Source organism: Moschus berezovskii, chromosome 19, assembly GCF_049115385.1.
Source record: "Moschus berezovskii isolate FMDL1 chromosome 19, NW_MosBer_1.0, whole genome shotgun sequence".
Classification (NCBI taxonomy): Eukaryota; Metazoa; Chordata; class Mammalia; order Artiodactyla; family Moschidae; genus Moschus; species Moschus berezovskii.
The window spans coordinates 16,033,510-16,049,439 of record NC_142478.1 but is presented as its reverse complement, the minus strand read 5'-3'; the positions used below and the strand labels follow the sequence as shown (position 1 = coordinate 16,049,439).

At 37.4% G+C, this 15,930-nt stretch overlaps 1 protein-coding gene across 3 annotated transcripts in view; it reads right to left on the bottom strand.

Moving 5' to 3' along the window:
• The window catches only part of ANAPC10 (anaphase promoting complex subunit 10), a 96,463-nt gene that overhangs the window by 28,252 nt on the left and 52,281 nt on the right, over positions 1-15,930 (bottom strand). The window lies entirely within an intron of this gene.

The window sequence follows — 15,930 nt, the reverse complement described above, 5'->3', positions numbered from 1 at the left end:
ACCCTGGAGCCCCTTCCACATCCCACCTCCTATCCTCCACCCTACGCCTCTAGGCCAGAGAATGAGCTACTATTTTCTGGAAAAAAATAAGACCATAAGAAAAAGAAAAAAGCGAAAAAAGAACAAATCCGTAAGATGAGAGGTACACACAGTGATGTGAGTGTCCCCAGTTTAATAAATATTTATTGAATGCCTATTTTGTGCTAGGCACTATTCCAGGTGGTTGGAATATATCAGCGAAAATAAAAATAACAAAAAAATCTCCGCTCTTGTGGAGCCAATACTTTACTGAGGGAAGACAGAAAATGAATAACAAATATAATAAATAAGGTATTATATATTAGGTAATAAAAGTGCTCTGAGGGGGAAAAAAGCTTTGGGAAAAATACAGAGCAGGAAAAGAAGGATCAGAAGCACCAGAGGACAGGTGTGTGCAGTTTTAAATAAGGTGGTCACAACAGACCTCATTGAGAAGGTGGCCTGTGTGCAAAGAGGTGAGGGTACCAGCCTGACCACACTGCTGTAAGGTCTGGTAAGCATCAAATTCCATCATGAGCAGAAAACTGCTCCCCAACTGCTAATTTGTGCCTCACTCCTAGGCTATGAGAAAATAGCCGAGGCTCTCCATGCATGTAAAACAAAAAAGAAAAAGAAAATAAAAACAAAAAGCAGAAATTGAAAAAACCAAAAACAAAAAAGGAAATCTGAAGAGAAGCAATAAAGGGAGGACAAGAAATTTTAAAAACAAAGCAAAACTTTATTAATGTCTTCAGCTTCATAAAGGAAAATATCCTTAAAACAAGAATAGAACGCTATTTTATAAAAAAGACCAAGAAGCAAAAATAGGTCTTAGAAATATACGTATACACTGCTGTTTTGTCGCTCAGTAGTGTCCGACTCTTTGCGACCCCATGAACTGCAGCACGCCAGGCTTCCCCATCCTTTACCATCTCCCTGAGTTTGCTCAAACTGGTGTCCACTAAGTCAGTAATGACATCCAACCATCTCATCTTCTGTCACTCCCTTCTCCTCTTGGCTTCAATCTTCCCAGCATCAGGATCTTTTTCAATGAATCAGTTCTTTGCATGCATGCATATGTGCACACACACACATGTGTGTGTGTGTATATGTATGTGCATATGTATGTATATATACACACATACAGGGCTTCCATGGTGGTTCAGACAGTAAAGAATCTGCTTGCAATGCAGGAGACCCAGGCTTGATCCCTGGTTCTGGAGAATCCTCTTGAGAAGAAAACGGCAATCCCCTCCAGTACTCTTGCTTGGAAATCCCACGAACAGAGGAGCCTGGAGGGCTATAGTCCCTGGAGTCGCAAAGAGTCAGACACGACTTAGCAACTAACACACACACACACACACACACACACACTTAATTATACAAAGTTAAATGAACTGCTTGGAATTTGAGAAAACAAAAGAGAAAGAAAATAAAATCAGTGGTTCAATGCAGGAAGAATCACTGCTAACAAATGTGAATTCAGAAAGAGAGAACAGAGAAAATAGAGGAAAAATATGAAGGAACATAAGAGCACTTCCCAGAACTAAAGGACAGGTGTTTCCACATTGATGCGAACCACAAACACTCAGTAAGATGAAGGAAACACACACACACACCATGGCAGAACCATCATAAAATTTCTGAACATCAAAGGTACAGCGATTTTAAAAGCCTCTACAGAGAAAAACAGGTCACAGGCAAAGCATCAGAAATCAAAAGTGGCATTGTATTTCTCAACATTTATACAGAAAACTATGAGGCAATGGAGAATGTGCTTAAAATTCTGATGAAAAATTATTTCCAAACAAGAATTCCATACCCAGCCAAATCATCCCTCGAGGGTGAGATTAAAATAAAGTTTTCAGTCATGCAAGGTTTCAACAGTTTTACCTCCCATATGGAGGATACATTTCACCAAAAGAGCAAGAAAGTCAAGAAAAATGAAGACCTGGGACCCAAGCAACAAGGAATCCACCAAAAAAGAAGATGAAGGAAATTCCCAAGATGATGTTGAAGGGATGTCTTAAGAAGATAGTTGTTTGTCCAAGTCCTCTGAACAGACACCAAGACAGAAACAGATACACAAGAAATTTATTAAAGGAAACATCTGTGAGAGAAAGTGGGGAGGGAGCCAGGGAAGGCTGGAAGAGCTGTTAGATGGCAGGGCAGGTCTGAGCCCAGGAGGAGGAGATGGGGGAAGAAGGAGGGTGGGTGGGTGTGTGATACTGCAGTGCAGTTGTAGTGAGAGTCTGGCATGGCTGTCAAGGAGTCCTGAAGCCATGGCTGCCCGTCAGAGGACTCCAGAGTACCCAGCAGTGAGCCTCAGTTAGTACCCCTGTTGTGCTCACTCTGCTTGGGGCACTGATGGGGTGCTGGGTACCGAAAAGCAGCAGCTGGGGCCATCAGTCAGAGATCTAAGTGAAACGGTCTCAAGGCCACCACGGTGGCTCTCTAACAGGCCAGCTGTGCTAACCTAAGCTGCATTTTCTGGAATTCCCTTCCTGGCATGTTTCTGATTAGGTGAGATGTGAGAGAGATTTTCGTGCAAGGTTTCGACAGGAGTGAAGCAGTGGCCATTCTGCATTTGGATGTAGGTGAGTCTACAGGTTTTGTAGATCTTCAAACTAGGGACCCACATAAGTTGTCACTACATGCTGACACACCCCACTGTCATGGGTCAGCAGCCAGGCCTACAACTGCTCCCGAGTCCTCCTGTGGGTTCTCTGCTTCTCAAGACAAATGTGTGTCTGCTCCATGACAAAGGGCGTCTCTCCTTCCACAGCACACTGACAACGCAAGGCGAGAGGCAGTGAGAACTGATGTGGATCTCAGTTCCTCAAGTTGGTGTATGGGTTCCAGCCTGCCCGTGTCCTTCACCACTTTACCATCTTCACTTCTGACTTCCTGCCCTGTGGATTTCAAGCTCTAGCACTCAGATGGGAAAGCAACAGCCTTGTAGAATTTACTTAACCAACTCTTACTTGTCTAAGACAAAATCCTTCAAACAAAACTATTCTATACAATACCAGCCCTCACACACACACACACAAATAAGCATACACCAGTGCTCTGCTTCTCTGAATGAACTTCCACTGACTGACACATCGACATAGTAGCCAGGCTGAAGGTACAGTAGGGATGCTTACACGAAAAAAAAAATGTGCAACTGAGAGAGGATGTATGACTGTTTCCAGAAGTTTTCGAAAGATCTGTCAGAGAACTTAGGGATATATCAATAGCTGATAAAATTTTTAAAATTCAGGGAAAAAAATGAGGCAATCATTAATTCTACAGAAATAATTATTTATTTTGACTAATGTGGTCATGACAGTGAAAACGTGTATAATGATTTAGTAAAAAGCCACACTAGGAAAATAAAGAGAAGTTTCTGAGAGAAGAAATAGGATTACAGGGCTAAATCCTAATATTTCATAGTAGGAACCTGCCTGCCAATGCAAGAGACACAAGAGATGCAAGTTCAATTCCTGGGTCAGGAGGAAATGGCAACCCACTCTAGTACTCTTGCCTGAAAATGTCCATGGACAGAAGAACCTGGCGGGCTGCAGCCCATGGCTTGCAGAGTCAGACATGACTGAACAACTGAGCACAGCACGTAATTAGATCATGTCTTTACAGACACGTACACACATTATGTAGACTGCACATATGTCACTTAGAATATGAAAGCAAAGACCAAAGAGAACTCCCCCAAATGGCTAAAATAACTCAGAATAAGAGACTTATTCCTGAGGAGTAGGATGAAGGTGTCGGGTAGAGAGAGAAGTGCTGTTCTTGTAAGTGCTGTCGTGGTCCTTTCAGACTTTTAACTTACACACATATTTTACGGTAGCAAAAATAAACTTAAACTTAAAAAATAAAACTTAAGACAATTTTTAGTATAACTGAAAATTAAAGAATAAGACTGATGAAGTTGGCAAAAATGTTTAAAAAAAGGAGGGGGAAGGGAGAAATCTGACAATACCAAATAAAAAAGAGATCAAAAATAAACACTAACCTATTGCTTAGGGATGCAGGAAAAGGTGGTAAAACTATTTTTTAAAACACTAAAGAAATTATCATAAAAGGTTATGACAATGATTACCTCTAAAAGAAATGAAAAGGATTATGACAGGGATGGGAAGAGGTATACTTCAGCTTTGGGATGCTCATAAAGTTTTTTTCCTTACATTAAATAAGTTACATATACACATAAACTATATGTGGTGCTTTATTGACTTCGGGGAGAAGGGAGTGCTAAGCACAAAACAGAAACAATTGCAGCAATGCTTGCACACAGTTGCAGGACTTCTCTTGCCATATGAGGCTCAGCTTTTTCCCAGTCTTTGAGCTTCCAAGTAAATTATGATTTGCTATTAAACGAGCTCTAAAATAAACAAATGCACATTTCATTTTCATTTTACATTACTTTATCTTTTATCCTATAACAAAACTGAGGAACAGAATTTGTATGCATGGTAGATGCGTTAAAACCTTGTGTTTGTGCATCTAGCATACAAAGTTAAACTTTTCATACATGTGAGTAATTTTTAAGGTATAGCAAATTTAAAACATATATTGTCATTCTAACACCACAAATCTGAATAGTAAACAAATACACAAAACAAGGAAAGGTTAAAGTATACAGAGCAGAATTATATCTAAGGAGACAGGCAACTTGATGGCTTACGGCCGGATCACAAACCACTGGAAAAGAGATGGGGGGATCAGTAATTTAAGATACCAGAGAATCACTCCAAAACACTTTTCATATAAATCACTTAACCACTAAGTGAATAACTGCTTATTTAAGAAAATCCAACTGAAGTAGAAGGATGCACGGAGACCCAACTACCTTTCAAGAAATAGTTCAGAGAAATACAAATACGGTATGTTCTCATGTGGAATGTAAAAATGCCAAACCCATTGAAATAGGGAATACAATGCTGGCTGCCAGGGGCTGAAGTTGAAGGAACTGGGGAGATACTGGCTAAAAGGAACAAACTTCTAGCTGTCAAAACAACTTCTGGGAACCTAATGTCCAGCATGGTGACTATAATCAATCATACTAATACATAGTTCAAAGTTGTTAACAGAGCAGATCTTAAATGTTCTTGCCCACAGAGAAAATGGCAATTATGTGAGGACATGGAGGTGTTAACTGACTTTACGGGGGTAATCATTTCACAATAATGCATGTGTATCAAATCATCACACTGCACATCACTCAATTTGTCAACAGAATTGACATACAATTCTATCTCAATAATGCAGTAAATAAATATATAACTAAATAAGAAAAAAGATGTTTAGAATCTCCATGAAGCCTTTAAAAGGTCTTTTCACAATCACATTGTCTTTAAAAGGACTGTTTAAAAAACTACCCCAAGACCTATAAGTAGAAGGTGATAAACTCAACAAATACCTTCTGATCAAGAGACATGTAAACATTTTTCCTGCAAGTATGTCACAATTCAATGGTGTTAATAACTAAAAAGAATTCTGATTGCATTATAATCCTACAGACACCTTCAGGAGATGCAGAGCTCTGAAGGGGACTGGAAAGCAAAGTAATGGGGATTATCTGGGAGTGGATGAAAGAGACATCACTAATTAAGGCTGACTCCATTCAAGTTTTCTGGCTCTGTGATTTTTCCTCTTCTATGAGATAATATAACAATTAACAGCAACCATACTAAAGGAGATCAATCCTGGGTGTTCATTGGAGGGACTGATGCTAAAGCTGAAACTCCAATACTTTGGCCACCTCATACGACAAGTTGACTCACTGGAAAAGAGTCTGATGCTGGGCGGGATTGGGGGTGGGAGGAGACGGGGACGACAGAGAATGAGATGGCTGGATGGCATCACTGACTCGATGGACATGAGTTTGAGTGAACTCCGGGAGTTGGTGATGGAAAGGGAGGCCTGGCGTGCTGTGATTCATGGGGTTGCAAAGAGTCGGACATGACTGAGCGACTGAACTGAACTGAACTGAACATGTTTGGAGCACTTACTCTTTCCCAAATATTGTTTTAAGAGTTTTACAGGTACTGAGTCATTCCAGCTTTGCAACAGTCATATGAGATACACTAATTTCACCTTCATTTGATACACAAGAAATTTGAGGCCCAGAGAAACTAACTTTCCAAGGTTCGGAGTTAAGCGGCAAAACAGGAAGGAACTCAAACCCAAGCAGATGACTCCAAAGCCCATGCTCTTGGTATGTTTATCAATTCAAATATACAAATACATATTCAACAGCTATGTGTAACTGAAGCTCTTAGTTTCATGAGATTTTACAGAAAGGCACAGAAGCGCACGCTTTTATAGCCTAGGAGAACACTACTTGTTTCCAAGGCTTTGCTCCCTACAGCTACCATTTAGTGACCTCTACCATGTGTCAGGAAATCAACTGATCTTTGATTTAATCATCCCAACACCACAGGCCTGATTTATAGCTGAGGAACATGAAGTTCACAGAGAGGTTATATAATTTGTTGAGGGTCACCTAGTTGGTGAAGGATGAAGCCAGGACTTGAAAGTGATTTCCCTGCTCAAACTCTGAACATCACCAAAGCAATAATGCAGTCTTGAAGTATGTCTCTCTGGAATAAAAAATGAGGCTATGATATATTCTGAGATGAGTACCAGGGAATAACTTATTTGCAGTTCAAGTATAACCCTACATGTGCTTTACAGAGATGTGGAACTCTGAAGCAGATTGGGAGGAAAAGAAAAGAAAGTAACTCAAGTGTGTGCGAGTCCCACAGCACTCATTGTTTCCTATTAGTTACGGTGCCTAGAAGTAGAGCATGATGTTGGGAACAAATAAAGTTCTTACAGGTCCAGGCAGACGTAAAAACCCAATACACACCTCCAGGTACACTGAAAATTACAATGCAAACATCTCTAATATTCTCAATAAAGGATTTTCAAAATAACTGAAGTAGTCCCTCATACACTTTGCAAGAACGGTGATTTCCATTGGCCGGATAACTCATATATGTAACAGATATTGTTAACAAAAGTACAAAAAAGAACCACTCTTTACTTTCAAAACTGTCTACCCAAATCTAGAACATCTGTCTAGAATAGTTAAGGTGGAGTCTACAAGATAAATATTATAGGGTAAGAAGTAATGAATTTTATTTTACCTTACTTTTAAAAGTACTGAACTAATTCTACTGCTTATTGCTTAGATATATAAAGTTTGACTTCACCTTGGCGTGAATGACTAAAATTTTAAGAAAAATGTTAACTTGTTTCCTAAAACTCCAATCAGCGACAACTGAGTAGAGAAAGCAAAGACATTTCTGTTCTATTCACAAGCACCAACAAACAGCCCAGTGGGGGAATGGCAGTGTGCCAGGCTGCTCTGTGAGCAATTAGGCTTCGTGGCAATCCGTAGACTCAGGAGTCTTAGGCCCTTAGGAAACTAGCATGTTAAGGACTTGGTGCTCTTACTCTACCCTTTCCTGGAGGCATGTTGAGATACACCTTGTTTAAATGACAATCTCTTCCATTTACAAGACTGAAAGAAAGATCAAGACAACTAAAAAGTAGCAAATTGAGGAGAACATGTGAGAGATTTGAATGCAAGCATCACTGCTTACTGGACTAAATATGATAACTGATTTCAGACAGTAATCTCATTTTAATAGTCAGAAGAATCAATAATTAGAAGGTTCATACAATTACTACAAAATGTAAAAGTACATTTTAATTGGTGAAGAAACTCAGCGAAATTCAAAGGCAAAACCACCTGAAATTCTCTCTTGATGAAAAATAGTTGAAATGGATAAAAATTCAGTTTCAGCAAAAACATGTGTATCATTACCTAACTTTTACATGGAAAGTTTCTAAGGAAAAAAAAAAACCTTACGGGAGACTGTGGGCATCAACTTCCATTTCACCAAATTTAAACCTGAAGTTCCCTAATATTTCATAAATACTTTCTCTTTTTGATATTTTATGAGTCTGAAAGAAAGGTGGAGGCTGCCAACACTCTGGATTATATTCTGTAAATCTGCTATCTATGTCTTATAAGAAACCAGCAGCATAATAAGAATAAAAATAAATGAAGTATATAAGATCAAAAGTGAAAAAATTCATCTAAGGACCATAAATATATTTTCTAATATATTTCTTGATTAGAGCAATTAGGTAGGGTCAGTTTAAAGATTTTACTAAATCAATACTGTCAAGAAGCCACCATATTTAAGTATTTGAATATTAAACATCTGAATTTGTCCTGAAGTACAGGAAAGTTTATGATATTTATATATTCATCTCGCCAAGATACACTTTACTTTATAAATAAAATAGATTTTGAAGGGCAAAAGTCAATATTTAAATCAGTCCTTCATATATCTCTTCAACAAAAGCTCATTATTTCTCACCTTTAATGCTTTAAAATTTCATTTAAAGCTTTTCATTATTTTATAGTCCATAAACATACACGCCTTTTCTCTACTTCCCAATGTGCTAGAAACAATCGTGTAATATACACCTATGACAACTTAGCCCATAAACAGAATTCCTCACAAATTTAAAATATAAGGACCAACAAATGTTTCACTACACTCAGAAAACACAGAGTCTTTATTCTGAGAGGAATTTTCAGTAAAAAAATGATGTGTGAACAGCAGACACGGATGCTCACACAAGCACACTGCAGACAACCCAGCAGGCAGTTTTCTGTTTTTTTTGGATTATGCTCTGGAGGTGCTGGCACAATGGAATTTCAATACCATAATTGCTTATTTCTCTGTGTATCTTTAAAATAGCAGGTAAAGAAGAAAAAAAATCAACTACAAAAATAACAAAACAAAATTGTTTTTCATTCTTCCTTTCAAAGGATGTAATTTATAACCATTACACAAATAGAGAAGAAGCACAAAGGCGGGGGGCGGGGGGGGGCAGAAATAAAGTAATGTTCCAAAGGTTCAGTTTACAAGGACCTCACACTAAGCTTTTTTTTTTTCTCTCTGCAACTCTTACTAGAAACAGTATTATTTGCTAAAAATGCACTAGCTGCCAAGAGCCATGGTCCATCTAAAGCAAAATGCTTAAGATGGAAATAGAGTGTTAAGACAGAAAAGAAGGTCAAGATTCAGTATACAAATTTCTGTAAAAATCTATTAAAAAAAAAGAATAAGATGAAGTTTTGATTTGCTATTTTCTTCCTGAAAAATAATTGCAATACTAGATAAAATATTAAAATATATATATATTACTGAATTAAAACAATAAGATGTAATCAAATTCTGAACTTTCTAATTAAAACTCTTTTTTTTTTTAAGTTATTGGGAATTCAACACTAGTCTTGGTTCACATGATAGAACAATGGGAAAATTTTCCGAGTGGTTGAACACTAACCCTGACAAGTGTGGAGAGCCAACTACAATACATTATATGGTAGCATAACCTGCCACCCACGTTGCTGAGAGAACAGCTTTCAAACACATGCAGTGAGCTGTAAAACCACAAAATCCCTTATTACACATTGTCTTTTTTACTCTAGGTGAAATATACCATCAACTCTTTCCATTATAAATCTTTTTTTTATTACTATTTTTGAAGCCCATTTAACAATTTGTCTTTTTCTTATAATGAAAAAGATGTCTTTTTAAAAAAGGAAGATGAGACAGGAATGTTATCACTTTCCTACAGTATTACAATGAAGGCTGATATCGGCTACACAGTTTCTCAGGGCTGATTTTGTAAATCCCTATTACCCCAAATGAGTTTTAAGCTAAGATTTTTTTGTTGTTGTTGCTTTTTCCCCTTTAAAGACCAAGGCCTGATACTGGTTCACTAAGTTTCTTAAAGCATTTGAAAACACCTGCATTCTTTAAGACAGATGGATATATTGCTTTGGTTCTTTAATAAAATACATGGTCTTCATCCTTACTCTCCTCCATCCCCACCACCAAAAGAGAGAGAGAGAAAACAAATATATAAAAATCTGTCATGAAATGAGTTCTCTCTTATCCTGCATCTCTTGCCCGCATTGCTCCCTTCCCCCACTCCGGCACAAATCCAAACCTGTACCAAAAAACAAACACACAAAAACAGAGTTATTTTAGAATCAAGGATAATGGTGCCCCAGCTAATATCCTTCTTACGTTGCTGGTAAAATATGTAAATAAAGCAAGACAGTAGGATGGCAAACATGTTTCATCCTTGTATTACAGAGCTGTGCTTCGTCAAAGATGTGTTCTTACTGCTCAGAACTCACTGCAATAGTGACTATCAGATCTGTAAAAAAAGAGCTAGACATACAGAAGGGTGAAAAAAAAAACAAAACTTAAAGACACTGCTGCTGCTAAGTCACTTCAGTCTAATTTACAGAAATTCAAAGACATCAGTTTTTAGAGATTCAAGATGGTTAAAATCATTCTGAAACTGTGTGTTTCTCTCTAATGTTTTGCCTGATAAGCTTCCCTCCAAAATTCTCCCTCCTGTCCCTTATGCCCCTCACCTCCCCAACTTCCACACTCCATGACCCACCTCCATCCACAGTCTGCTAACTGAATCACAGCAGTCCAGGACAGTTGTAGGACATAACAGTTTCTTCTGGGGTTTTCATGTGCAATGTTGTTAGCAAAGAGAATTTTATCTGTAAGTGTTTCTATTATACTGACAAGGTCAATTAGTTCTGTGAACTATTGGTCTTTCTGCCTGATAGCTCAGTGGATTATTCAAGTGGAACCATTCATAATCTATAACTGAATGCAGTCAATTAACCTCTAGAAACATGACAATGCTGGTATCTAATAGGATTTTAAGTTTATCTTAACAACATGTCACAGTAACGTCATTTCCCCCAAAACTGGCTGTTGATTATATGATAGAAACTCTACATTTGTCTAAAATTGAATTAACTTGTAAATTATGATATATAAATTATATAGAGAAACTTCTGTTTTATTGAAGTTTACCATAAAAATGTTAAAGCTTTAGAAAAACAATAATCAGCTATGTCTACATTTGCTTATATGGTTTACACAACTAAATACAGAATAGGAGAACCCTTTAAAATGCAACATCCAATACTTTTATCAAGATTTCTAACAAGGTGCAGAAAGCACTACTACTCCCCCCACGGAAGATACTGAAGAAATTAATTTGCATTTTACTTCAAATACTCACATTAAGTTGCCAAATATTGCTTATTTTTTAAAAACACAAGAGAATTTGCATTAATTGTTTGCTACATGACAAGCAACATAAATAAGCACTTTGCAAACTTTATCTTGTCTCAGAAGCTTACTGAAAAACACTGCTGTCTTTATTCTATGCATTAGGAATCTAGTAAGTGGCAAAACTGATATTTGAAGCCAATCTATCCAGTCTGCCGAAGTATGGTCTTTCAATATCACTTGGGCAGAAAAATATGAGATAATCCCCCATCATCTCACAGTGACACCTTGTAGTATCTGGACCACAAAGTACTGTCAACTTCAAAACTATCCCGTAAAAGAATGATGCCCAGTTATTACGGAGCAACAACTAGAAAAAGATGAATGAATACAGGTACCTGATAGCCATATAATTATATCAACTCTAAAGTTTTATTAATGGTAAGTCAATACTCCAGTTTTTTTTCCACTTCCAACTGAAACGTATTCCCACATATGTGAATGTATATGTGATCCACACACAGGCCTGGGCCCATATATTACCTGCTCATACACAAAAGATCACCTAAACTGTCACACTCAATACTCCCAGTTTCTAAGCCAAAGGTATTGTCTATTATGCTGGGTCACAGAGAAATAAAAAGCTATCTTAATACCATACATCAAGGTATCAATTTCTTTCCAAAGGATTTTTAAAATAAGTTTTAAGTTTTAAATTACGTTTTCATAGAGCAATTTTTAAATCATTTGACCTAGCGAGTCAACTTAACGTATGTTCTAGCAAAAATTGTATTGTGATTACCTCCATTTTTGCTTTATGAATTTCAAACAGAACCAATCTGTTCAATTGTTGGGCCAACCTGCCCTAAAAGCAAAAGCCTACCAGGAGGAGCACATTGTGCATTTCCAAAAGTCAAATACTGCTCTCAAATTCTCTGTTCTAGGAGCCTTCAGACTGGTGAGAGTGACTTTCAGGGCTTCATTCACTGCTCAGTGGAAATGTTTGCAAAAATATTTATGCAATCAGGACAGACAGAGCTTTTTTGAAAATACTGGCTTGGCAAAGTCATGGCAGTTAAGATGTACATAAATACATTTTCTTAATAACATTTATACCCTCCTACTCTATAAATGTATTACTACAAATACTGTATTAATTCAAAAGAATACATTCTCCAGAGAAAGGATTTATTAAAGACCAAGAAGCAGAATTCAGAGTCATTAGTATTAAGTCAGCTTTGCTTATTTTTAAAATAAATCTAAATAAAATGTCATAAGCACAAAAAGTTTCAAGAACAAAATACAAAATCAAAGGAAGCATCCACGTTAGTGAGCTGTTACCTTAGTTAGTAAAGAAAGCTCCAATATTTTGACACAATGGCTCAACGTGTGCTCCAACAGATTTTACGCTATTAACTGGATCATATCCGAAAGATTAAAACTGCTAAACTATTATTTTACAAAAAGCACAAAATAATGCTGTAGTTTCAAAGGATTATTCTGTATGTTTAATCCAGTGCCAATGAAAATTTCATTTAGGTTTAAACAAAAACAAAACAAAACAAAAAACAACTAGAAAATGGCACGGAATATATGCTCTATCTGACTTTGGACAATTGATACACAAATGCCAAATATCAACACTAAAGTTTTAAAAAGCAACATGTCATGTTAGGTCTGACAGTGAGGAACTGAATCCAAGACAACCTGTCTATTCTCCATTATTAGCACGTGTGTGTGTGTGTGTGTGTGTGAAAGTCACTCAGTCGTGTCCGACTCTTTAGTCCATGGGATCCTCCAGGCCAGAATACTGGAGTGGGTAGCCTTTCCCTTCTCCAGGGGAATCTTCCCAACCCAGGGATCGAACCCAGATCTCCCGCATTGCAGGTGGATTCTTTATCAGCTAAGCCACCAGGGAAGCCTTATTTAAGCCTCATATAAGACACATTTATCCAGCACTTTCCAACCTTGTGCAGTCATGGAAAGGAGTATCCTTACTATGAGTAAGGATAAAGCAAAGAGCCACTATAAAACTTGAGAGAAAAGGAGAATGGAAGGAGATAAACTTATGTTGAGAAATTTACTAAGTATCTGATACACTGCAGATGTTTCTACACAGTTTATCTTATTTAATCTTCATGACCACCCAAAAAAGAGAAGTACTGTGATTCTCATTTTTTAAAGTAAATAAAAAAAGCCTCCAAGAGGACAGAGGAAATGCGCTGTATCACAAAATAAAGAAGTAATAGTACCACGATTTCAACTATGATCTGACACACTCCAAAACTGACGATTAAAGCAGCATGTGGCAAAGACAATCCAGAAACATGTTCATTCCTCTGGCTTAAGTCTCATCCTTCTGTCTCACTTTAAATACAATATTTAAAACCCAGACTGCAGATTATGAAACAGACTGGGTTTTTGCCCCCATAAGCCAAGGTTAGAGAACTCTGTGTTCAATGGCAAGTACAATATGACTCTGGGGGAATAACAAGTTTCAAATGACTATGACTTCAGGTTAAATGGAGTTCAGTGAGTCATGGTAATTTCATGCTACTGATAATCCTGATCCTAGTCAACAGAAATTTTAAATTTGAATTCCATATTTGCCTTTGATAATTCTCTCTCAACATAAGGCAACTCTTCATTCAAAATAAGTATTTTACAGCCAGGAACATCTCTCAATGTCTTTCATTATTCTTCCACAGAGAAATGACAAAAATTTTAAATGGATAAAGCTAACGTTTAATAACCAGATTTTACAAACTAGCTAAGAATAATTTTGACTTGATTTTTATCCTTTCATTATCTTAAATATGACACAACCTCCCAAATACTACAGTTGAAAAGTGAAGGCAGGCAGAGATTTCTTTTCATTCATCAGTCTGTTCTTACTCCCTAAGTGCCTGTCTCATCCTACTTAACCTGAGCTTATCACTGTTGGGCCAGGAAAAAGAGGTAAGTTACAAGTCTCCTAGATTCTCCTAGGAGGGAAATTACATTCCCTGTAGTCAGCATCTTCTCTAGGATCATACTCTTACACCAGCAAGTGGGGCTGCCAGTGTGGAATCAGTTTAAGAACTAATCTGCCTAGAATTCTTTTCTTTAGTAAAGCTAAAACAGATGCCCTTCTGCTATCTTTAAAATAAATACTAGGGCCATTGCAGAAAAAAAATTGCACAAATATTAACTGAGCACCTGTGTGCCACATACTTAGGCGTGACGGTGATTAAGACAGATACTGTCCCTGTGCTAGTGGAAGCTATCAAAGATTTGTGGCAGCTGATAAGAAATATAGCATAAAATTACTACATGGCAGAAAAGACAGACTAGGGCACAGAAATATACACAGAACTGTTATTAAGTAGGTCACAAATTTGGCTCCACAGTTCCTGGCAGTCAAAGAAAAGTGGGTGCCATTATTGGTTCTGACAGTACAGAGGTTCTTCGACTTAATTATATTCCAAAGAGCTATCATTAAGTCCATTTAGTCATTTTTGTGAATTTTTAACTATAGAAATCAACTGCTAATACCACATAGTGGTAACTAACAGAGCTTCTCCCCCTCCCCACTGCTCTCTTACAACAGTCAGATTTTCATGTCTATTAAAGTCTTTAAGTTGGAAAGTTCTTCAGTAGAAGAACTTGTGTGTGTGTGTGTGTGTGTGTACATGCATGCATAATAAGAACCAAACGCTTTTCCTGAATTCAGATCTGGAGGAAATTCTTACTCCGGATCTGTATAAAAAGGCCACTTTGTGATAGCAGACTACATCCTCAAAAATATTCCTAACAGAATTACAACAAATTTCATAATTTCTTATGTGTCTCGAAGTAGGTCTACTGGTTAATACTAAATTCTATAAAAGCATTTTATAAAATAATGCAGCCAAAGTATAATGGTTTTAATAGCTAGAGAACATGCATGTCTTCAAGAAATTCCCAATTTTAAAAAATGAGGAAACTCAACTCTTGGAAAATTAGTCTGAAGATCTAAAAATAAGCTTTTGAGACTACTGGCAACCCAGTCATTTTTTACATAAGTTTTATGTGTAATATCCATTGTAATTCCCAAAACATAGGAAAAGAAAGCTTTCATATTAAGTTTTAAGGGGTTAGCAATATCTAAAATGAGTATAATACTTAGTGAACAATGAAACCAAATGCAATCTTTTTTTTAAAAGACTGTTCATTTAAAGGGTACTTCATGGCAAACAGAAGGGGAAAAAGTGGAAGCAGTGACAGATTTTACTTTCTTGGGCTCCAAAATCACTGCAGACAGTGACTGCCATGAAATTAAAAGATGCCTGCTCCTTGGACAAACCTAGACACCATACTAAAAAGCAGAGGCATCACTTTGCTGACAAAGGTTCGTATAGTCAAAGCTATGGTTTTTGCCAGTAGTCATGCACAGAGGTGAGAGTTGGACCATAAAGAAGGCTGAGCACCAAAGAATTGATGCTTTCAAACTGTGGTGTTGAGAGCCCTCTGGACTTCAAGCAGATTAAACCAGTCCATCCTAAAGGAAACCAACTCTAAAAATTCACTGGAAGGACTGATGCTGAAACTCCAATACTTTGGTCACCTGATGCAAAGAGCTGACTCATTGGAAAAGGCCCTGATGCTGGGAAAGATTGAAGGCGGGAGGAGAAGGGGACGACAGAGGATGAGATGGTTAGATGGCATCACCGACTCAATGGACATGAATCTGAGCAAGTTCTGAGAGAAAGAGGAGGACAGAGGAGCCTGGTGTGCTGTAGTCCAT